The 25,436-nt window shown below is 33.6% G+C and overlaps 1 long non-coding RNA gene across 1 annotated transcript in view; it reads left to right on the top strand.

The window, feature by feature from the left end:
* LOC141491344 (uncharacterized) overlaps positions 1–25,436 on the top strand; it is a 149,052-nt gene that overhangs the window by 5,861 nt on the left and 117,755 nt on the right. Inside the window, exon 2 of the long non-coding RNA XR_012469569.1 lies at positions 10,109–10,150. This is a non-coding gene — a long non-coding RNA (uncharacterized LOC141491344). The remainder of the gene's footprint in view (positions 1–10,108; positions 10,151–25,436) is intronic.

The following is a 25,436-nucleotide window of genomic DNA, read 5'->3' as shown; positions in this document are numbered from 1 at the left end:
TTGTAACACAAAACAAAGGAAAATTGTATAAACTCAGGATACACACTAAAACATGATTTTGGGAAAAATTACCTGTATATATTTTTTTATTCCTTTTCAAAGCATGTATGTTATAAGGGGCTTATTTTTCTTTTTCCCAATGACGAGAAAACAGGAAGAGGAAATTTTTTTTAATTTAAAAAATCAACTCAAAAAAAGGAAAGAGAAAAAACATGATTTTTGGAATGAAGAATTTTGATATATAGAGAATTTTTTAAAACTTTGCAATTTCAATAGGAATAAAGAGATAAAATAGTCAGAAAGCGAAATGATCTCTGGAAAAGATAAGAAAAGAAACAAAAGGTGGGAATAGCCTTCTAAAATGAAATCATTTTATATAAGAAACATGTATATAATTAATATTTAGGTACATTTCTTTTTTTTCATATTGGGTAAAATATCTGCTCAAGAGCGAAAAAAGTGATATCTTAGTTCAGGCTTTTCTCACCCTTCTCTATAAACAACAATTTTTTGAAGAAATATTAATTCTCACATCCTCTGTGAAAACTTTTGTGTCTTTTTTTAAGGTTTTTGTAAAGCAAATGGGGTTAAGTGGCTTGCCCAAGGCTACACAGCTAGGTAATTATTAAGTGTTTGAGACCGGATTTGAACCCAGGTACTCCTGACTCCAGGGCCACCTAGCTGCCCCCCAAGACTTTTGTGTCTTTACCAGTTTGCGTCAATCCTTTCTTTCTTCTGAACTTAAAAATGCCTAATAATTTATCAAAACTTTATGTCATGTTTATGCTAGTTATTAATTCTTGTAAATAAGTCTTTTTTCTTGCAAATTTACTAGACATCATGCTTGAAAAATCTATTGATTATGAAAATGAAGAAGAGGGTAAGAGATAACAAAGCCTCTTTAAAAGGGGGCATGCTGGGTGTAACAATAGTTAAAAGGTATTCCTAAGTGAATATTTGGAAATACCTTTTACACTAGGAAAACATTTCAAAGAAAGCCCAGAGCAAACTGATTGCTAAAGTAGACAAGGAAAGTTGTTCTTATTTAAACATCATTTATTAACAAAGTTCTGTAAATTCATTTTTAAGATAACATCATAATTTCTTGTTCTCATAAATTTCTCCTGTAAATTACTGGTCACCTACATGGATTTTTCCCACATATCCCATTACCAAAGAATAATTCAGTTAATATACCAGAAGCATTTTAAATCCTGTATGTCCAAAGCTGGACCTGTTGGGATTGTTTTTGGTTTTTCTTTTTAATTAAGTCATTGGTGACATCATGTTCCTCCATTTCCTAAATCTGAAACCTGGTTTTATGTTTGATTCTTCTTTTACCTCTCATATCCAAATTCTTAGCAAGCCTTTTTTGAGTAATGTTCTGAGGAAATGCAGAATTATAATAAATGTAATATTTTGATAATAATATATTTAATAACAAATATAATAAAATGCTGTAGGCTAAATCTATCTGTTAGACCCTGCGGTATCTAGATTACTAGATATATGACAGTTCCTGTCTCCCTTTCCACTTTCAGTTTAAAGTCCCCTTGATCTTAAGTACAAAAATTCAACAACTCTCATTAGATGATCAAATGAGATAAGTATCCATCATTTTTGTATCTTGTATCCTGGCTCAGAAATCTACATCCTATTCTATAACACCATCCTCTTCTTGGAATCTCAGAATCCCTCATAAGGGATTTCAGAGGCCATCTAGTCCAACCTATACAGCATCTTAATATTCAACATCTTTAACCTATACTTAAAACCATGATGGGAAAAACCATCCTCTGGTTCTACTTTCAGATCAATCTAATTATAATGAAGTTTTTTTTTTTTTTTTTAATTTCCCTGCATCAGACTGAAACTTGTGTTTCTGCAGCTTTCACCTATTGCTCTTAGTATTGCCTTCTGGACTCAAGCCAAATAAGTATAACTTCCTCTTCCACATGACAATACTTCAAACACTAAACAGTCAAAATGATCTCCATAAATCTGTTCTCCAGGTTAGATGTGACTGATTCCTTCATTTAATCCTTAGATAGTGTTATTTATAGCCCTCTTTGCATTCTGGACACATTCCAGTTTATTGATGTACTTCCTAAAATGTGGTTTCAAGGTGAGATATGGTCTGGCCAGGAAAGTAAACAATAGGATTTAAACCCCTATTTGGTACTGTTCCCAGTTCAGTCTAAGACCATGTTAGCATTTTTGGTGGCTATGTTCCACAATTGGATCATATTGATCAATCTTCTATGTATCTACTTTCAGTCTACTTTCAGTCTAGCTGAAATATGAGGAAACCAATAGTGGAATGGTGGAAATCAAATATCTTTGTCATACAAACTGTTGTTTAGTATCTTTTCTCTTATCCTGAAGTAGTGAAATGTCTAGGGCAGGACTTCATACACATCAATCTAAAGTTGCTTCCTAATGAATTTGACCCAACATACTATCTTGTCAAGATCTTTTTGAATCTTAACTCCTTCATCCTATGTATTGACTATTCTTCCTAGCTTTGTGCTATCTGAAACTCTGATAAGCATGTATCCTATCTCTTCACCAAGGTAACTTAATAGAGTCAAGAACAGATTGCTGGGACCTTACATGATATTTCTTCCAATTTGACATTAACTCATATTACTCTTTGGATTTAACCTTTCCAAATGACTCTATATTTCACTCAGATATTATTATCAAACATAAGGAGAGTACAAAATATATACAAATAAAGATAATTTCCAGTGTTTAATTGTAATTGTGGTTGTTGTCCTTCATGATCAAAAAGGGCAATGACATCAAATGAATGATGACATGACTTGCATTTCATGCTTATTGTAATGAGGGGAATGTAATGGTGTGAAGAGACATTCCTCTCATTGCCTTTTCCAGAATTATTTCACCCCTTGGCCTGATTTGATAGGAAACAGGTCTTCTTGTGAAAGTCAGGATGCTAGGGGCAGCTAGGTAGCATAGTGGATAGAGCACTGGCCTTGGAGTCAGGAGTACCTGGGTTCAAATCCGACCTCAGACTCTTAATAATTACCTAGCCGTGTGGCCTTGGGCAAGCCACTTAACCCCATTGCCTTGAAAAAAAATCTAAAAAAAAAAAAAAGAAAGTCAGGATGCTGTGGGAATCCTTGGTCTCATATATGCGGTTTCCCTTCTTTATCAGGAAGGCACTCCAGCAACACTGGGCAAATGCCTTGCTGAAATCCACATAGGCTGTCTCTAAGGTATTTCCCTAATACACCAGTCTAGTAGCCCTATTAAAAATAAACGATGTTAACTTAGTCTGGCATGACCTATTCTTGATGAGCCCATGCTGGCTTTTAATGATCAACACTTCCTTTTCTAAACACTCTCAAGCATCCCTTTAATGATAGGTCCTACAATTTTGCCAGAAATAGAAGATGTTTGTCCTTCTGCAGTCTGAAATATTCACAATTTTCCCTCTTTTGAAAATGGTCCACCCATTTTCTTATCTGCATTTCTACAACATCCTTTCAGTTTTTCAAAGATTACAAAAAATGTTTCATTAATCATATCTGATTGAAAGCAGATATGTATTTCCTTATCATCTCACCTTCTATTCTAGTTTCATACCTATTCAAAACCCTTGTCTTGGCAAACAAGAAATATAATAAAAATTAAGTGGAATTTTCCTCTTTCCATTTTATTTAGTCACATTGGCTTTGAAGAACATTGCAAGCCCCTTTGATTTCTCTTTATACCAATAGTCATAAAAAAAGATCTGTTTAGTGAATCATGGCATGCATTGCCATCTTTTATTCTTCTAAATTTTTAGCAGGACTAAGAATATCTTTGAGATATTATCTCTTTGTTTATTTATCCTGATATTTTTACTAAACAAGATTTTTTTAAAAAAATCTAAAGTTCTAATTGAATCCTACAAATAAATCTTAAATTTTCTCGGTTATCCAGACCTAAAGTAATAATTGTTAGAGTACTACAATGTACTTCTGATAACTATAACTAGAACAATGTATGCATATGAAGCACTTAAGAAATGTTTCCTGGTGTGAGTTGAGAAAATGCAGTAACTCACATATGAAATCTAAAACACTGAAAGTACAATATTTTTTCAGTAAAAGTAAATATCCTTCACTATGCATTACCCTTCTCCTACATTCTCACTGACAAAGTCCTAGAAATGAACCATTTACTTATTAAATGCTGGTTTTCATCTAGAAATCTTCAATATCATTAAATCTAATATACTCATTTTTTTTAAATGGCTTACACTGTGCTTTCATTGGCTCTGTTTCACTGAGTCGGCTTTTAAGTGCCTACTATGAACTTATCCTACTTATCCAGTTCATATTAGGCACTAAAATGCCTACTCAGTGTTAGGTGCTAGGTGTTACTTAAATGCTTACTAAGTGCTAGGTGTTATTTAAAGGCCTACTCAGTGTTAGGTGCTAGGGTTTACTAGATAATCATTGTCACCACACACATTAATAATAATAATAATAATAATAATGGTGATGATGATGATGATGATAAAAGAGGGAGCTAGGTGGCACAGAAGACAGAGAACTGACCCAGAAGTCAGAAAGATCTGAGTTTAAATCTGTCTCAGATACTTCCTACTTATGTAGTCTTGTACAAATAATTTAACTTCTATTTGCCTCAGTTTTCTCATCTGTAAAATGAGGACAATAATAGTACGGCCTTCTCAGGGGTGTGAGGATTAACTAAGGTAATTATAAAACACTTAGCACATTGTCTGGCTAAATAAATGCTTGTTATTAACAACAACAATAATAAAAACAATAATAATAGCATTTATATAATGTCTGCTATTTGCCAGATGCTATGCTAAGCACTTTGCAAATATATCATTTGATCCTCACAATTATCCTCATTTTACAGTTGAGGACAGTTTTTTGAATGGACTATTCATTCTGAGTGCTCACATAATTTAAATTACCAGTAATTAAGTGACTTTAGGGAAAAAACCCACAATGATTTCCCTTGGTCAAAAAGAAAAACTTTCTGGGAAGTATTTATCATTTCTAGATGAGATATGATATTTGTGAAAGCTATTCTTGACAGTCTGCATAAGAACCTTCCACTCACTAGAATGCCAAAATTTCTTCACTGACCTCATCCTAGTTAAACAGATGATCCCCTAGAGGAATTGGTAAAGAGCTGTTCATTTTCTGTGCCAAATCCTAAGCACTAAAGTGCTTCACACACTTTGACAATAGTATTTCTGACATATGCAGCATGCCAGTTTTCTCTTCACGAGGGAGAATACTGTTTTATTGCAGATTATTGTTCCAATTCAAAATGGGGTCTCAATACTTGGAGTGAGCTCTATAAGGAATGAGTAGACAAATGCTAGGAAGGCTGAATCTTCCAGCTGAAATAACTTAATTGACCTCCTCTATCAGAAAACCTCTGCACATTTTAGTTATAATTTTTTTTAAAGCAACCTATTAGATACAAAGAATAGACAGAGATCTGCTATCTATTTTATAGGAAAGATATTATGCATTTGAAAGAGTGGGTGAAAGGAAAATATATTTAAATAATAAAGATACATTGCACAAAATTTATAAGAGTAACAATAGTTTTCTTGGTGACACAGGAACTGGCTGGAAGAATAATAGAAGCTGGAGACATTCTCAATTGATCTGGTGGCTATAGTTAGCCCAGCCAAGAATTTAGCTTGCCTAGATTAAAAACAAAGAAAAGGACAAAGAGTTCAGATATGCAAATACCCTTTCAATTAGATCATTTGTAATTCATCTGAATATTATCTCACCCCTTACAGTTTTCCTTGACACCTGAGCTTCAGCCAGGGCTGTGGAAGAATGATGATCTGTAGACAATCTGTCTTGGCTCTGATAGTCATGACACACCTGTTTCTGGAAAAATGTAGCACTTCATCTTCACAGTCCTTTGATGACATATTACCACTTTTGCTGTGGTAATCAAAAAAGTTAAACTCACAATCTCAATGATCTAGATTTAAACATTATTAATGCAAACTCCTAGAACAGACAAGATAAATTGAACTGCAAACGATATATTAAAAACAGAGATGTTAACATTCTGCCATAATTGCCTCCCCCTGTCCAACATTCATTCCCTCTCATAGACCCACACATCCCTTCACACACACACACACACGCACACACACACGAAATACAATGATAAGAGTAAACATCTGTATTGGCACATCTGTCTTAACTTAGTTTTTGTAGATATGAATATATAAATTGTGCATAACTGTGTGAATTGGAGATACACAGCCCATTATGATTCTGCTTTATCTTTGGTTTTCCTTCTTCTTCTGGGTTTTCCTCTGTTCTGTAGAATTAGTCTCAGATAATTTGTGATATTGGTTATATTTTGTCAGACTTTGTATCTTTAAGATTTTATTGAGGGTTATTGTCTGTTCTTTTAAAAAAGTGTGTTTTTTTAAAGGCTCAATGGGAGGCTGAGAGAAACACAATAATAAAAAAATTGTTGCTTGAAAATTTCTAAGACAACTTAAAGAATACTATCACTTGACAGGATTTGGGATATTTTAAACATCATTATTAAGTACTAACAATCTATGAGGGGACAAAAAACTTATAAGATCAAGACAATTCCAAAAATATAAATGTTCTGTATGTTCTGTATGTTCTGAGCTGACATAATCTGCTAATATACTTTATGGTATTATAACATATACTTAATTTACATACCATTCCTCACTAATTTTTTGATAACTTAAAAACTATTAAGTCCTTGCCACGTAAACCCTAAAGATTGAAAACTCATAATTTTGATAGAAAAGTAGTACGGCAAAAACCAGGTTAAAATAAAGCTACTTTAAAAACAATGTAATAATAAATAACTTAGAAAAGCTACTTGCCTGTACATTTCCATAAATCTTGCCTTCAGGGAATTTCACTATTGAATGGCACTTCCCTAGTGTAATATTTGGGTTGGTAAGAAATATCATTAAAAGGTACATTGTATGAAGAACTCCACTTCCTTCTTTAATACTCTTTTTTCTGATCAAATGTTTTATGAAACAATAAATCTTTAGGGATTTGCCCTCCTCAGTGGTGCTTATATAAAGTTTCCAACTCATCATAGAATACAGACAAACCACATCTGTATGAGATACACACCAGTATCACAAGGTATCATTACAGATGAAAGTTTCAATATCACACATGCCAGGGTTTTGATAGCTTATGAAGCAGAAAAAATTTAACAATGAATTTTTCTGGTTTACGAACATTAACTCCTAGGATGCCCAATGCTAGCATATAAATAGATTAAGTATTTAATTGCCCAAGTCAAAGACTTTACTTACACCATTCTAGAGATAAATAGTTTCCACCCATAATGATACATTCTCTTGAAAGTCTCAAAAATTAGGGAGCACAAAACCAAAAGCTCAAATTGTATCCTTACCTGTAGACCAGGTTACTCAATGGGATCCATTTCACAGAAAGTCATATAAGCCATTCTGTACAGTTTGTCAAACTTGAAAGATCAAGAATCAAATGTCTTGACTGATTATGAAACTGCAAAACATATATGCAGCTGTTAAAAAGATCTTTGACATCAGTTTTCTCAAACTTTGTCTCAGTACTATGGATCTAATTTTTTTTTTGCTTAACTATAAGAAGCTAGATGTTGCTTTCATTAGGGGGCAAGATATTTCTTTATTACACTGCTTTGTTTTAAAGACCAAATCAAATACAAATTCCTTCTTCATAAGTCTTTTTTAAGGGAAAAATCAATAAGTGAAAAAGTTGTTAACAGATTGAAAGATGGTGGTGATCACTTATTATAGTGCAACATGTTTCCAAGTGTGTCAAATCATGTATTCATTTAGAAAAATTTAACATAGCATAGACAGATAAAAGGAAAAAGGAATATATTATCAAAACTCAAAATTCCATCATTTGTGATAATTATAAAGTAATAAATATTCTACTTTTTTTCCTTTTAAAATGAAATTATAGGGATGGCTAGGTGGTGCAGTGGATAAAGCACTGGCCCTGGAGTCAGGAGTACCTGGGTTCAAATCCGGTCTCAGACACTTAGGCACTTAACCTCATTTACCTTGCAAAAAAAATCCTAAATAAATAAATAGATAGATAGATAAATAAATAGATAGCTAGCTAGATAGATAGATAGATAGATAGACAGACAGATAAATAAATAAAATGAAATTATAGATGCAGCTAGGAAGGGCAGTTGATTGAGCACCCACCCTGGAATCAGGTGGTCCTTACATTCAAATATAGCCTCAGACACTTAATGATTGTGTGACCTTGAGCAAGTCACTTAACCCCTTGTTGCCTCAAAAAATATTTTTAAATGAAATGATTTATTTGAAATCTAAACATAGGTTCAAGTCCTCTCTCCAACAAATAATGGCAGTGTGACTCTAAACAAATCACTTAATTCCAAAATTCTCTAGGTAATTCTCTTCAGATAATATTTTGAAGAAAAGGAGTGCTATTTAGCATTGGTAGAGGGAGTTTTCTCATTTGAGAGTTTCCTATATATAAAAAATAAGCATCTTGTCAAGAACTCAGAATAACCTTTTTTTTTTAGGTTTTCTTTTTAGGTTTTTTTTTTTTGCAAGGCAAATGGGGTTAAGTAGCTTGCCCAAGACCATACAGTTAGGTAATTATTAAGTGTCTGAGACCAGATTTGAATCCAGGTACTCCTGACTCCAAGGCCGGTGCCTTATCCACTACGCCACCTAGCCACTCCTGGAACAACCATTTGTGAAGCAAATGGGTTCCTTTATTGTAATATTACATTATTTTATTGTATTATTATTAATAATAATATTTATTGTATATACAATAGCATTTATTATATTATTAATGATAGGTGATCCCCCAAAATGGGCACAACTGGAACATAAAAAGCATAGACTTTTATCCACTGTGTAGAAAGACAAGTCCCTCCCATGTTTTCAGTTGGCTGTGTATTGCAGTGGTCAAAGGCCCATTCAAAGAGTTTAATTCTATTCTCACATAGCTCCCCATTCCTTATCAAACCTCCCCTTCCCCACAATTTGGTGATCAGGCTTAGGTTCTTCTGCCCTTATTTAGATGTATAACACAGATATATGAATATGATACCTTAGACTGGCACCAGTATATTTACCCTCCATTCTAATTTTAAAGCTTCTTTTTAATTGTAAGCTTACTCACTTGTTATCAGTAGAAGCAGATCCCTTTCTTTATAGCATCCCCATCCTCCCTGATATATATTTATCCATTTTATAATTTTCTCCATCTTTGGCTAGCTGTTTATCTGTAATGCATAGAATTCTTTCCTCAGTTTCTCATAACTAATGTAGAAATGAAAATCAATCACTTATTATATCATACCAATAAAATAAGTCCAGTTCACATCTCTACTGTCTTCCCAACCACCATCACCACCACAAAAATATATTATACTTCTAATGTAATTCTTCCTTGTAAGAAAAACAATCCAGTTCCCCTTCCCAAATATGAATGAACAAATTTATAACAATGGTTGTAAGATATTTTGTTCCATACATTTAAGATTAGTATCCTGCCTTCATTTTTTTTGCAATTGAAAGTCTTATTGATATCAAATTGCCTTCTCAATGAAAGGGCAGGGACAGGAAGAAGGGAGAGAATCTGAAACTCAATTTTTTTAAGATTTTGTAATTTTTTACATGTAATTGGGAAATAAGTAATAAAATAAATGAAAATATTAAAAAATCAAAAATATTCTCAACCCTTCCCTCTGTCCATTCTAATTTTATTCTTTATATATTGGACTTTGAGCTCCTTGAGAGGAGGAACTGTTTTTTTTTCTTTCTTTGTATATCCAGGACTTAGAACAGTATCTGGCACTTAATGGGTGCTGAATAAATATGTATTGGTTCAATGACTAACTATTTTTTTTCTTTTGGCAAACAAATTATTTAAGTATACTTAATAAATAGTTTCCTAAACACTTTCTCTGACAATATGATTATATTGTTAATTTCAGCATAGATACAGCAATAGATATTCTTTTGCCAAATCTTATGTGTTTGTGTTCATTTTATTTCTTTTTTTTCCAGATATCATCAGCTCTGTCATTGGGATGTAACACATTCTTTACTGTAAGTCTATCAGAGAAATTGCTTCAATATATTTTTCCCACAGTTGCTATTGATAGTTGTATTTCCCTGCATCCTATTCTTCCCCACTCCCATTTATTCTCTTCTCTCTCTCTCTCCTTTCACCCCATCCCTTCTCAAAAGTGTGTTATATCTCACTATCCTCTTCCATAATATTCCTTCTCTTCTATCACCTACTCCCCCTCACCTCCCCTGTCCCCTTTCTCACATTCCTTTCCTATCCATTTTTTCCTCCAGGGTAAGAAAGATTTCTATGCCCTATTTAGTGTGTATGTTATTTCCTCTCTTCCATTTCCAATGAGAATGAAGGCTCACACATTCCCCCTCACCTCCCCCCCATCATTCCATTACAAAAATCTTTTCTTGCATTTTTTACATAAATTATCTTAGCCTATTTTATCTATCATTTCCCTTTCTTCCAGTACATTCCTTTCTTGGCCATTAAGTCATCTTAATAATATATTATACCTGCATATTCAGCTCTCCTCTGTCTTGTCTATATATACTCCTTCTAATTGCCCTAATGAATGAGAAGGTTCATCTGAGTTATCAGTATCATCTTCCCATGCAGGAATATATGCAGTTCAACATAATTAAATCCCTCATAATTTGACTTTCCCATCCGCGCTCTCTAGGCTTCATCTGAGTCCTGTTCTGGAAGATCAAACCTTCTGTTTAGTTCTGGTCATTTCAACAGAAAACTTTGAAAGTCCCCTAATTCATTGAATGTCCCTATTTTCCCCTGAAAGAGGATGTTCAGTTTTGATGAGTAGTTGATTATGGATTGCATTCCAATCTACTTTGCCTTCTGGAATATCATATTCTAGTTTTGCCATCAGCTTCCCTTACTACCATTCTACAGAGAACTTTCTTATCTCCTTTTCCATCTGACCAATTCTACTTTTTAATGCATTCTCCTACTTTATTTGCCTTTTGGACTGCTTTTTCCATTTATCCTAAACTGGTTTTTAAAATGTTATTTTCTTTTGGAGTTTTTTTGTATCTCTTTCACCAAGCTGCTGACTTGGTCTTCATGATTTTTCTGCATTGCTCTCATTTCTCTTCCCAGTTTTCCTCTACCTCCCTTACTTGATTTTCAAAATCTTTTATGAGTTCTTCCATAGCCTAAGCCCAACTCCTATTTTTCTTGGAGGTTTTAAATACAGAATATTGGACTTTGTCATCCTGTGAATGTATGTTTGGATCTTCCATGGGACCAAAGTAATTATCTATGTTCAGATTCTTTTTTCTTATGTTATTTGCTCATTTCCCCAGATTATTAATTTTAAATCTTTGTTAAGCTGGGCTATGCCTCCAGGGTGGAGGATGCACTTTCCCAAGCTTTTGAGTGTTTTTACAGCTGTTTTCAGGGACAAGGACTTCAATTCCTTCAAGATCTTATGAGAGGCTCTGACTACTCTGGTCTGTGGATGCCCAAAGCACTCCCTTCTGCCCTGGAGCTTTGAGGAGGTCCTCTATGATAGTATTGGGACTCAGACTGTGACCTGACTCTGAGTGTGGGCAAAGCAAAACAGTTCTGCCCCAGGGATAGCAGATTAAACCCTTTACAATCTCCCTGGATCTCCTTAACCATCCATGGCCTAAGTATTCTGGAAGCAGCTGCAGGATCAGGCAGGGCTATGCTGAGGTCTGTGCTGGTCTGTTCCCTGCATTCACTATGGTGTGACAGAGCTTTCCTGTTGACTTTCCAAGTTGTCCTTGACAATCTCTGGGCTGAAATGTCTGGAAATTTTCCACACTGCCACAGACCCAGGCACTACCAGGAACGAGCCCCTGGGCTGTTCTTTGATGGCTAGAGTGGGTTTGCTCCAGTGGGCTTCACTATGGCTCTTTCCAACCCCAGTGGAACAGACCCTTCCTACAGATCTTCCAAGTTGTCTTGGGACAGAAAATTATTTCCCTCATTCTTTCTGTGGATTCCCACTCTAGAATTTGGTTAGAGTTCTAATTTAAAGGTACTTACAGTGGTCTGGGGATTTCGTGCCTTCATTCCACCATCTTTGCTCTGCCTGTCATCTTAGTAGTGACTACCTATGTTGCTATATGATGCCCATCATGACTAGTAGCTGCTGATTCTTATTTTTTTCTGGAATAAAATCTTCCTGATAAAGAAATATGGAGTTTCTGCAAGTCTTCAGCTGCTCCCATTTCTTTCCCTGAAACATTCATCTCCCTTTATTTCCCTTCACCTTTCTTCACTTTTTTAAATGAAGATACCAAAGAACAGAGTATATGAGTGATAAGTGATTTTTGTCAAAATTTCAATATTCTCACTGTGGTCTTTTTACAAATACTTTTCTGCAATATGTTCTGCAATATATCATGGATGAAATATTCCATAGAATAATATCTCTTCTTGCCTTCAGGTATAAAATAAAATAAAATCAATTCTAACAACTCTGATTCTTGAGCAATTGCTGTTATGGTGTTTCATATTAAGATTATGATACTTTGAGAATGTTAATATAGAAATAAAGGTATGTTTCTGAACCAGTATGTTCAGTCATTGGTAACTGGACAAGAATCTCACCTTTAAAGTAGCAATAGTCAAATTAAACCTTATTGATTATCAAAAAACTGGGAGATGTTTGTTATCGTCTGACCCCATTCACCATTGCCATCATTACGGCAGAAGGAGTAAAAACTGAGGATTATATGTACACATATATGTATATATAAACATAAAATTTGTTTCTTATATTAACCTGGTGAATAAAAGTGATTAGCCTAATGGTGGTATGCCTCTCCATATTTAGCCAGGTTTTTCTTTGAAAAATAGATTTGGTCTGAATCTGGATCATTTCTCAAAGTTTTATGGCACAAGAGAATCTCAGAAATATTTCAGTCCTTTGGAATAGCCTTAAAGAATCCATAATCACATAGCCATCTCAATGAGACAATATATAAATATACATATATAATATTATATATATATATATTAAAGCTGGCTTTATATAATTCATATAAATTAATGTTAATGCTTAAAATTTTGGAGCAGGAGCCAGAGAAAATGTTGTGATCTGAAACTTTTCTGTACTGTGGAAGGCATTCTCCATTCTACATTGAGTATTTGTGACCTTCATTTCTTAAGCCATTTTAGATTAGAAGGATTAGACTTTAGACTGAGAAGCCACCTGTGAGCAATGAATCTGTCTTTGCCACTCCTTGGGGAATGCCTCTGTGGAATGACAAAGGAGAATATGGAGTCAGGTGCTCTACCACTCCTGAAGCACCACCCGTGTTCTACTCCCCACAGAAATTCATTTAAGCAAAAATTTCAAGGGTCAACCTTCTTCTGTTAATTTCCTCCTTTTTTGCCCTCCAGGCCAGGCTCTTGTTCTTTATTTCATTCAGTTAGACCTGCATGGTCAGGTCATACTGCTAGAAAAATGTGGCCCCAGCTCCATATGGCTGGATCTATGTTGATCTAAGCTTCTCTTCTCTTTTTTTCCTCTTCTAGGCTTCCTGTCTTCTCTTTCTCCCTTCTCTCATCTAGGTTTCTTTCCTTTTCCCTTTTTCTTTTTAATTTGACTACTCCTTTCCTGGCTTTTAACTGTCAATATATCCCCAGTTCCAAATATCCATATATCATGCTATGTTGATTAAGCTTCTTTTCTTTCTTTCTGAAGCCCTTGAGTCTTTTTTAACCTCATCTTCTGATCATCCAGTCCCTTAAGAAACTGACTGTCTTGTGGCTTCTTCAAAGAACCAAACTTGTAAACATTTTGTAAACTGAGCAACCTGTGAATTAAAATTTAAGCCTTTCTTACCCTTCTAAGTGAGAGTTGGTGAGTTTTTCACCCCAAATGAACCTGATCTTTAAGCCCCTTTCCCAAATCCTACTTCTTCCCATCTTAACTTTCATTTAACTTTTGATTGATGCTACAGTTTTGCTTTAATATTCATTTACTTAATAAAAGGAAAGATCTAACTTGAAATAAGATGCATGAAAGGAAGACAGGTTTCCAATAATTTTGGAATTTAACCTTTAGGCTTTGTCTTTCCCAGATATAACAGATTGATCATTTTGCTCATTTATTCACTGAATTATTTGCTTTTGTGTCATCATAGGAAGAAAGAATTTGAATGATCCTTTCAAAACTGGTATAGTAGTGAAATATGTCTGATTCAAATAATAAAGTTGCAATGATTCGTTTTGAAAAAGATCTGGAGTGACTAATATGTGAGAGAGGTAGCTTAAAATGCTTCTTGATGATAATGATTCATTACTTTCTAACTTCCTTGAGTCTACTTCCAATATCTTCCCTTATAATTTTTTCACATCCTCTTAAAACATGTCTTTTCTTTTCCCCAGAACATGCATGCTTTGAGGTCCAGGGGTGCAAATTTTTTGATAATTCTCTTTAATGTGAAATGAGCTATGAAGAGGGGAAAGCAATTGAAAAATTTAAAAATGAGTCTAAAAATGTTGTGAAAATTGTTTTAGGGTGGTCTAATTTCATGTTTGAATGTCATGAATTCACAAAAGGTCTAACTCTGACCCAAAGCATTTAGGGACATTTAAATATTATTGTAGTTAGCAAAAGCTAGAGGAGAGAGGAGATGAAGTAAAAGTAGTTGGATGCAGGTGATCCCTTGAGGAAATGAGCATCAAGACTGTCAGACTGCTAAAGGGTGGGGATGGGGGATTGGGGGAGCAGCAGCCACCACCAGAAATAGTATGGAGAGGGGAAGAAGTAAAAAGGGAAAGATTAGGGAGAGTTGTATGGGCAACTGAACTGATAACAGCAGCAGCTCCTCTCAGAGGCATAGACTCAGTTTATACAAGGAAGTGAAGCATGGTGTTTGTGCTGAGAAAAAGTAGAGAAAGATGTTTGAAGCAATTCCAATTTTCTGTGAATTTACATCTCATATGGGGCTGAAGTATTTCTCACCTCCTATACCTAGTTTCTGTGGGAAAGTCCTCAGAGGTGGTTATTGAGAAGCTTCTTACCTGGAAGCTGACAATTTACATTTAAGTAGGGTCTTCTGTTCCACAATGGGATCATTTATCTAGATAAAAATGAGATGGAAATCAGAAGCCCATTGAACATGATAGGTAAGCACTATAATATTTTTTCTTAATATTTCATTTGTATCACTGTGACTTCTGAAATTGCCACACATCCATGAACCTGAGATATCAATTTTTTTGTTTTTCTATTTCTTTGTGGGATCAAGGCTGGGGAGGAGTCTAGTGAGGGTTGGTTGGTGTGAGTAAATGTGACCTAAGTGGGGGGCTCAGGTAGTTTATATGATTTGGTAGAGAACAGAGTTGATTGGCCTTGTCCATTGTATGTCTAGCCACAGTTTCACACTTCTGTGGGCAGCCTGGTGGGAGAGGTAGGGGTGAGGAAGAAGCTTAGACAGGTCTAGTGTTGCAGGGGGCAGCAGGCTATAAATTCCAGGTGGGTGGCAGGTCCTGGGGCTACCATAGTAACCTTAAGAGCCACTGACGTCAGGGGCAAGAGGAAACCAGAGGCTGGTGGACAAGCTAGCATTGTAACCTGGGCTCAGACTGGCAGTGGATTCCAGAAGTGGAACAGAAGAGCAGGAAATAGGAGGTCAGCAAGCCCAGGAGGAGGAGGGCAGGAGCAAACAGTGAGGGAGCTTATTTGGCAGCAGGGATCGGAAACTCAGTTAAGGATCCTGGGCAGCAAGGAGTCAAAAGCCAGGCAAAGTATGTGGGTAGAAGGTATGAGGAAACCACAGACAGAAAGACCCTCAAACTTGAGCCAAGAGACCAACCAATAAGAGGATGCAGCAGAGGAGCATTTGTCAGGTCGGAGAAGAGCAGAAGTGAAGGTGTACACCTGGCTGTAAGATGACTATAAATGGGCAGAAAAAGAAGAGTACTTATTCCTTTAGACAGAGAAGTGTTTGTGGGATTATAAAACAAAGATGTGAACAGATAATATGTTTCAAAAGAGAAATTATTGATAACGTTTCATAAATTGAAATGCTAAATGATTTTTAAAAAATAACGATTTATTCTGGAAACTCCCTCTTGTTCGACTCATGTTTTAAGTATTGTTGGGCTCCCATAGACCACTTTTCTTTATATTTGGACAATCCTTCCAATTTACAGATAATCTTAATCTGCATATTGGCATAATCCCATAAAATAATGGGATAAGGTAAAGAGAAAGCTTCCTCTTCCTTTCCCCTATACCTCCATTATATACCATATACATACACACACACCACACACACACCCCACACATAGCAGTTGCCAGTCACTGGACCTTTTAAATTTAGGAGTGTTACAGAAATCTGAGAACTTGTGAAAGGCTGCCTCAGGAAAAAAGTTATAAACTTCACAAGTTATAAACTTCACATAAATCACATGCAAAATTTATCCTGAGTAGACACTTTCATGAATTTCAGGAATCACCTTAACATGTGGCACTTTGGCAAAGCTTTCCTACCTTGAATTCCATAAGCCTGTTGACCCAATGTTATTTCTTCAAGTTCTTCCCTTGCATTGTATTGGCCTTGGGTCCCTGAGACAGGCTTCATTTTCTTCCCATGGTTTTAAAGTATGTATCCATTCATTTCACTCTATAAATATTAAATAACAATCATCTATCTTCCATTGCACAGCAGATATATGTAATGAGGGATTAAAAGTAATTTAACTGAACTATTCACAAAGTTCTGAGATTTTACAAGAAGCAATGCTTAGTAAAATATCGTAGAATATACTAGTGCCTCTAGCTAGAATATTTTATTCATTTCTATAAGTTTGAAACATTTTTTTCCCAAACAAGAATTGAGGAAAGCTATAAAATCTCTTCATATCTTCATTTTTTTCTTTTCCTAACTTACTTTATACAGAAGAATAGGAAGACTGGATACCGCTCTCATTTGTAAACTGAATATTTATATTCAGTAGTAATTTTTTTGAGAATTAAGTCTGATAAATTTCTTTTTTAAAACTTTCCTTCTTCCCCCCCAAAATAAATGTCTTCTAAGAAACATGTAGATAATTTAAACATTCTAAATGATCTTTTCTAGGCTCAAGAATAAAAGGTATCCTCTCTTTTTATGGGAAGCTAACTCATTCAGCTATTTTTCTGATGCCATGATCTCTCCAATACATGATTTTATACTTCTCTCCCACCCAGGCTTCTTCCCCCAGCTTCCAATAAACACAAGCACTTACATATACATTTGCTTCTTTTTCCCCCCCAATGGTTCCATTTCCTTTTCTCAATGTAAAAGGAAGCATCTTAACCATGCACAGAGTTTTCTTCTTACTCCACCATCCCACCAGAAAAACAAATAAAAACAAACCATACAAATCTTAAAACTTCCTACCTTTTCAATTTACTGTTCTCTTATGCATTTCATAAAAACTACATTTTTTCCCATCCCCTTTAAATCTAGAAGCACCGTTCTTGAAGAAATCACCAGAAATCTTCCATTTGCCAAAACAGTGGATGTTATTTTCAGTTTTTTTTTCCTTCCTGACATCTGTAGTATTTATTAACCACTTTTGCCTCAAAACCATTTCCACGTTTTACTTCCCTGTGTGTATTTTTCTGATTCTCCTATTTCTAAGATTGCTTCTTTTTTTCTGTTGCCCTAATTATCATCTATTCTTCTTATGTCCACAAGGGAACATTTCTTTCCTATTATTGGACTTCTTCTCTCCCTCCTTTAATGATCTCCCACAATGCAGTCATTTTTCTGCCAATACAGTACTTAATATTTGGATAGCATTTTATGGTTTATGTAATGAGCCTCACTCAAATCCAATTCAAATGCTTTTCATGACATCACTTCCCTGATGTCATGTCCTTCTCTGATAATGAAGGACAATCATCATCATCATCATCATCATTACTTTTGTATATATTTTCACATTATCCTTAAAATTTGTAGTCAGTTAGAAAAGGTATTTTTTCCTCTTTTTCATAGGAGAAGAATACAGTATTTAAAGTGTTATAGGATTTTGAAGTAAAAATAGATAATCCAATTTAACCTTATTTTGTAAATCAGGAAACTGACTAGAATTTTTAAAAGAAGTCCAAAGAAATTAGGATCTCCTTGAAATGATTAAGCAAATCTAATTAGAGGAAGGAAAGAATTAGCTTAAAAGAGAATGGGAAACAAAAAAAATACTGATACAGAAAAAATAGAATTACAAAGGAGGGAAAATAAAAATATGAATGAACTAAATAGTTCACTGGAATGAAATTTAATGAGATCAATAAGATAAAACATTATAATTTATTATTTACAAGAATCACATAAAAGTGGAAATATACATAGAATATACCTTAATTTTCCTCTCTCAAAGATGAATAAAAGACAAATAAAAGGGAAAATAAGAAATTGAACAAATGCTGGAAAAATTATGACCAAAAATCTTATATTGCTACTTAAGTGGAACTAATAAAGAATATATGAGGGGAAGCTAGGTGGCATAGTGAATAGAGCACCAGCCCTGGAGTCAGAAGAACCTGAGCTCACTTGCATTCTCAGACATTTAATAATTACCTAGCTATGTGACCTTGGGCAAGTCATTAAACCTTATTGCTTTGTGTTAAAAATGTGTGTGTTAAAAATGTGTGTGTTAAATATGTGTGTGCATATATATATATATATATATATATTTCATATGTACATATGAAATATACATAGATATTTCTTTTCTCAGCACTATATGGTATTGGTAGGTCATATAACAAAGGGGTGAATCAGAACCAGGCCTAAGATTGTCTGAAGAGACACACCCATCTTGGTAAGCTGTGGTTTGACTGTTATTAGCAAAAAGTTGACCAAGTGATAAAGTATTAAGCAACAGGTTAATTAAAAATAGATGTAAAAATAGAAATGCAAAACACATCCTTTACATATTATAATACTAAAGCAGAGAAACTTCACACAGAAATTTTATAATCTTTTTTATTGGAAATTTTTCTGTATTGTGGGTGGTGTTCTCCCTTTGGTGTTGGCTATCTGGGAACTTCATTTTCTAAGTCATTTTGGACTTTAAGAGTAAGGCTGACCTTGGTCATGCCCTTTGGGGAAGGGGCATGCTGGATCTATTCATGCTCAGTGAGTGTTCTCTTAGTAATCCTGTAGGGACCACCCCTGTGCATGCACAGTGGAGAATATATCTGGAAACCATTTCCCGAGTACCACTCTTATGTTATACGCCACAGAAATGTATTTGAGCAAGGGCCCATCCAGGATGGGCCTCCTTTCCTGTATCATTCCACCTGGGCTACTTTGATTTTCTTCTCTCCCATTCTCTAAGCTGTATCCATGTGGTCTAGCTTCATGCTGCTGATAAATATTTTCCTAGCTTCATGTGACTGGATCTATATTGATCTAAGTTTCCTTTCCTTCCTTTTTTTCCCTTTTTAACTTGACTATCCCCTTTGATACTCTCTTATTTACTTAATTAGATAACCTTCTTAGAAACTGCTATTACCTTTAAGAAACTCACTATCTACTTGCTTCTCCACAGGACCTAACTTGTAAACAATTGTAATAGCTTGTGGACTTTTTGTGGTAATTTGTAAACTGTGTAATTAAACTGTGAATTAAATTCTGTCTTTCTTATCTTCCTGAGTAAGATAATTGGTGAGTTCTTCACTCAAAGGATGTCACATAGATTCTTAAGTCCCTGAAGCCCATTTTCTCCAATCTTCAATACAATAACAATAATCAATTCAGGGAGTACAAATAAAAGACTTGAGCAGCTAGGTGGCCAAGTAAGTAAGAGTGCAGGACTTAGAGGTAGAAAGACCTGCAGTTATATCCTACTTCAAACATTTAAAGATTTCTTCCTCTATGAAGAGGGGATAATGGTAGTCCCTAACTCAGAGTAATTGTGAGGATCAAATGAGATATATCACTTTGTAAACCTTGAAGCACTACATAAATATTAACAATGAGAAAGATCCAATAAGAGAAGTTTTAATTACTTATTATCAAAAATTAATATCCTCCCAAATCAACATATCAGCAAGAAGACTATTATGAATATATATTTCCCTATATTTATAATATTTATGTTCTCTTCTCCCCTTTTAAATCTAGGTATGTTGCCTTTGCAGAAGTTAAAAAAAAAGAAAAGAAATGATTTATTTTTATTATGTAGAATATATTTTTAAGTATATAAAAATATTTAACTTGTAATTTCCAATATTGTCCTATTTGTGCTTCTCTCTGAAATTTCTTCTGCTTTCTCTTATTTAATGCTGCTTCAATGATTCTGTTTTTATTTTTGCTTTTGTTTTGGCCTTCCTATTATTATCACTGTCACTGAGAAATGGATTAAAAAAATAGACCTTGTACCAAAAACTATGCAGCCCACATACAAACAAAATTAAGTCCCACACTGACTGTTTATGAAAATGTATGCCTTATATTCTGAATTTTTGAATTTATTACCTCTCTGTCAGGAAGAAAGTAGCATTCTTTATCATCAACCCTTCAGAATTGTGATTGGTTGTTGTATTAATTGGAGTTTAAAAGACTATCCAAGTTTTTTCTTTATATTCTTAAAAATTGTATAAGGTATGTTCCTCGTTCTACTCATGTAATTCTGTATCATTTAATACATATCTTCCCAGTGTTCTCCAAAATGCTCTGTTTTGTTAGTTTTTGTACAGTAACATGGAATTACATTCATAAAAAACATATCTCAATAGAATGCTATTCTTGGTCTCAATTTCTTTTCAATTACAAATTTACAATTACTGATGAGATCTTTATTAATGAGTGGTTCAAAAATAAACCACAAAATCAATCAATAATTATGTAAAAAGTAGTCATAGTGCTGAGACAACATACCAAATATTATGAGCTGCAGTTCTTAATTAAAAAAAATCATACCCCAAAGTATATACTAGCAAAACAAAAATGGAGAACATCGTTAAACTGAGCAGGACATATATATGTTTATATATGTATGTATAACCATATATATTTAAGCAAATGACTTTAAAATAAGCACAAAACAAAAAATTTCAAAAATTAGAGCAGATTGACTGAAAATTTAAAAACTGGAAAGGAAGCAAAAAGTTCTTTGAAAAACTAACAGTTGTAGCTAATAAAATCAAATGAATAATAATGAAAATGAACATAAGGAATAACAATAAGCTTAAAAGTTTATCATATAACCAGTTGTGCAGAATTATATGACGAACAACTGAAAGCACAAAGGAAAGAATGTTTCAAAAAGAGAAAATACTCAAAATAACAGAATAAATAGAGGTATTAAAGTAAATCAGTCAGAAAAATGAATCAAATTATCAAAGGGAAAATAAGAAATTGAACAAATTTTGGAAAAATTATGACCAAAAATCTTAAATTGCTTCTTAAATGGAACTAATAAAGATAGAGACTCTTAATTCTGCTACATTTTAGGAAAATTACATCAAACTTTTAAAGAAAGTCTAATGCCTATACTATATCAATTATTCTTGAATTTTGATAAAGAAAGCACTCTATCATATTCCTTTTATGAGACTTTTTTATTATTATTTTATGAGAAAATTTCAATATCTACATCATGGAAGGAAAAGAAAATAAGGAAAACTATAATTAATTACAATTCACAAATTATATGTACAGGTTCTTATCAGACAGACAATAGTAAAAAAAAGAATTCTTTATTTTGGCTAAGTTGGATCTATAGCAGGGTTGTAAAGATGACTGAACAACCTATATAATTAATCACATTTAACATAAAAAAAATGTGAACATCTCATTAGGAAAAAAAACAACTTTAACAAGCTACAAGTTCACTTGTGCTAGCATCTCTATAGGCAAGAAGGAATGCTTTACATCATAAAATATATTTAAAACTAGAAAACACAATATATAATGGGGATTCACTATCTTTCCCAATGCATTTAAGAATAAAGCAAGGATGAATATTCTCCCCACTATTATTTTATGAAGTTCTAGAAATTTTAAGAACAACAACAAAAGAAATAAATTTAAGGTATGAAGAAGATATAAAAGCATCTCTATTCACTTAATATGTGATTGTTTATTTAGAAAATCCTGGTTTATCAGCAAAGAAATTATATGACAATTCATAGCCTCAGTAAATATCTATACTACAAAGTAAACTCAGAAATATAATAACAAGGAAATCCAAGTGCTAATACTTTTACACATTGTCCTATTAATTTAGTCTAATCTAAAAGAATTTATTTATTTACTTTGTGCTAAAAAATTTCTATCATGCTTTATGATAGAGATACAAAGACAAAATGAAAGAGAAAGAGTAACTTTGAGTAGTAATATTTAGTTCATTGTATTACTCTCACTTAATCTGCTAATTTCTTTAGGTTTACTAATCATCCTATATCATTATTTTTTTCATCACCACCATGCTCAAAAAACAGGATACTTGCAATTTCTTGTAATCTGTCTTCTTTATTTCTCTTGCACCTCACTATTTCTACTTATTGACCTTAAGTTCTTCCTCACTTTTCTTTTCTTCTAAATGGTTTCTGTTACTAAATGACCTGATCTATATCCAGACCTTCTGTAAACTAGGTAAGATCATTCTTATCATAGTTATTTTTTATATTTTTCCTCAATAACTTCCAGGGTAAGTGAAGGCATTTTTCTATTATTTCAAAACCTTACCTTCTCCTGGTTTCCAATTAAAACATTTACCCAGATATTTATAATATCTTAAATCATATCTCAGAAATAATTTTATTTCCTCAGATTTACTTGTATCATTTGAAATTTTCACTACTCCAAAAAAATCATTTTTACAATTGTTTACTTAAGGGTTTCAACTTGTAATTATTTTAGAAATAGAAACAAGGAAAAAGATCAATAGATGGATAGATGGATAGATAGATAGATAGATAGATAGATAGATAGATAGATAGATAGATAGAAAATGGATGATAGAAAAATGGATAGATAGATTTGGATATTTGTGGAATTATTAGAAAAATGGTTAGTAAATGATTTATATATAATGGTTGCTCCTTGTTCTTGAAATTTTTTCCATTAATTTTTTAATTATCTGGCAGTATGAAATTACTGTTTTAATGTATCTGAGAAGTGAAATTGGAAGATTAATTTTTCAATTAACTTTTTCCTAAAAAGCTGGCATATGTAAACATTTACCAATGGGCCTTTGAATACAAGGATTCAGAGAAGCATTAAATTACTCGTCTTACTTTCTTTCTCTATTTTTAAAGCAAAAACGTTGATTTCTATTCTTAAAAGGTAATATAATCCCTTTTGTTAATATCACTGGAAGATCCTTAATTTCCACTGATTTTTTGCAGAAACTTTTAATTCTCAAAGTAAGTTGATTTATATGAATGTGATTTAGAAACTGTCACTGAGGAATATACTGACTTAAAGAAAACTAAAATCCAAACATGATTTTGGAAGTAATTTTTATTTCCAGGTCAAGGAAGCTGCAAACTGCTAATTCCTGAGTACATATTGGCTTAACTACCTGGCACTGGGGAGACTGGGGTTGGCTCAGCCTAAAACTGTGGAAAGTATGTAAAACTTGACTTCAACATGCTCAACTTTCTTGTTCTGCTCCCTCCTTCCATCTTTTCTTATTCATTCAGTCATCTGTTAATTGCTTACTCTCTTCAGAACACTGTGCTGAGGCAGCTAGGTGGCACAATGGAAAGAGTACCATCCTAAGAGTCAGAAAGACCAAAATATTCAAATCCAGCCTCAAACACCTGATAATTACAAACAGTGTGACTTTGGTCAAGTTATTTAACCTCATTGCCTGGCAAAACCCTTCCACTGCCCCCCCCAAAAGAACATTGTGCTAAACTTTGTAAATTATGCAAATTTGGGTAGGACAAGGTCCTTGATTTCATAGAGTTCATCTAGAAGAATTAATTATTCTAGAATCCTAGGAGAAGGGGAAAAGCATAGACATGGATAATGTCTTTGGATCAAGATCTTGAAGCATCTAGAGAGACCATCTAGTCAAACTCCCTCTTTTTTTAGATGAGAAAACTATAAGTAGAGAAGTTGTGTTTATTATATACAAGCCACAGCACTGGACACTAAAGACCTATAAACACTTTAAGATAAAATAACTGCTCCCTTCTTTCTATGATAAGGACAAAAATCTATAAAACCCTCCACTTCTTTCCTGTTGCTACATTTTTTCTTATAGGTAAGTTTTCAATAGGTCAATGTCCCACCAAACATCCCTTGAAAGAAAGACACTTTAATTTACCAAGTTTTTCAAATGATAAAGGGAAAAGAAGAGGACAAATGTTCAAAGAGACAAAAAGAAAAGAAGTTAAGTGTTAATCCAAGAATATCTAAAATTATAGTAGTAATAACAGTGATATATAACAAGTGTAATAAGATCTTATTTATTGTCCTTTACAATTTATAAATTACATATTTTATCTTGTTTAATATAATGTATGCATCTATACTCTATAACAGTTCCTGAGGCATGAGCAAAAAGAGCACAAAAAAATGGGCTAAAGATTTGTGTCCTTTTGATTTCCACACTGGTGTCTCTTAGTTTTCTATTATTTATAACACTGATTCTAACTCTTAAACATTTCCCTATTGTTCTAGTTATCTTTTTATCAGAAGAAACTTTCTATAGTTTCAAATTTTTGAAACTGTAGAAAGGATGAAAGATTGAGTCAGAGGACCAGGTTTAAACTATGGTTGTGCTAGTTGATACCTATGTGAATTTAGGAAAGGCAAGTAAAGTTTTTTTCATGTAAACAAAAGAAAGCTTAGATAATTGCTAAGGTTCCATATAAATCTATCTGTATGTTTCTGTAAATAAATGTCTGTATCATACAACAAATTCCTTGGTTTTCTGAATCCTGGGCAACTTGTAGCTTGTATAGTCAAGTTCTTCCACTTACTATATAATTTCTTAGTTATGTATCCCAGACTTCATTATCTCCTTCAAAATGCTATTTAATATCCTTACCGATGTAGAAGTTATTAATAGGAGTACATAAGCATAAAATTTAAAAAATTTCCTATTAAGTAAGGCTACCCAAAAAATTCAATAACTTGGAAGGTAGTAGGTTCCTCCTCATCCTGAGATCAAGTAAAGTCCAGATGATGATTAAGTGGATAATGTATAGAGGAGTTTCCTTTAAAGCTATAAATGGGAATAAATGGACATTAAATTCCTTTGCAACTCTGAAATTCAGTAATTCTGTAATTTATAAAATCCTATTGCTTCATGTATATCTGGATTGCAGTCCTCTGTATCACAACTATTACAGTG

Source organism: Macrotis lagotis, chromosome 6, assembly GCF_037893015.1.
Source record: "Macrotis lagotis isolate mMagLag1 chromosome 6, bilby.v1.9.chrom.fasta, whole genome shotgun sequence".
Classification (NCBI taxonomy): Eukaryota; Metazoa; Chordata; class Mammalia; order Peramelemorphia; family Peramelidae; genus Macrotis; species Macrotis lagotis.
This window is presented reverse-complemented; position numbering and strand designations above follow the sequence as displayed.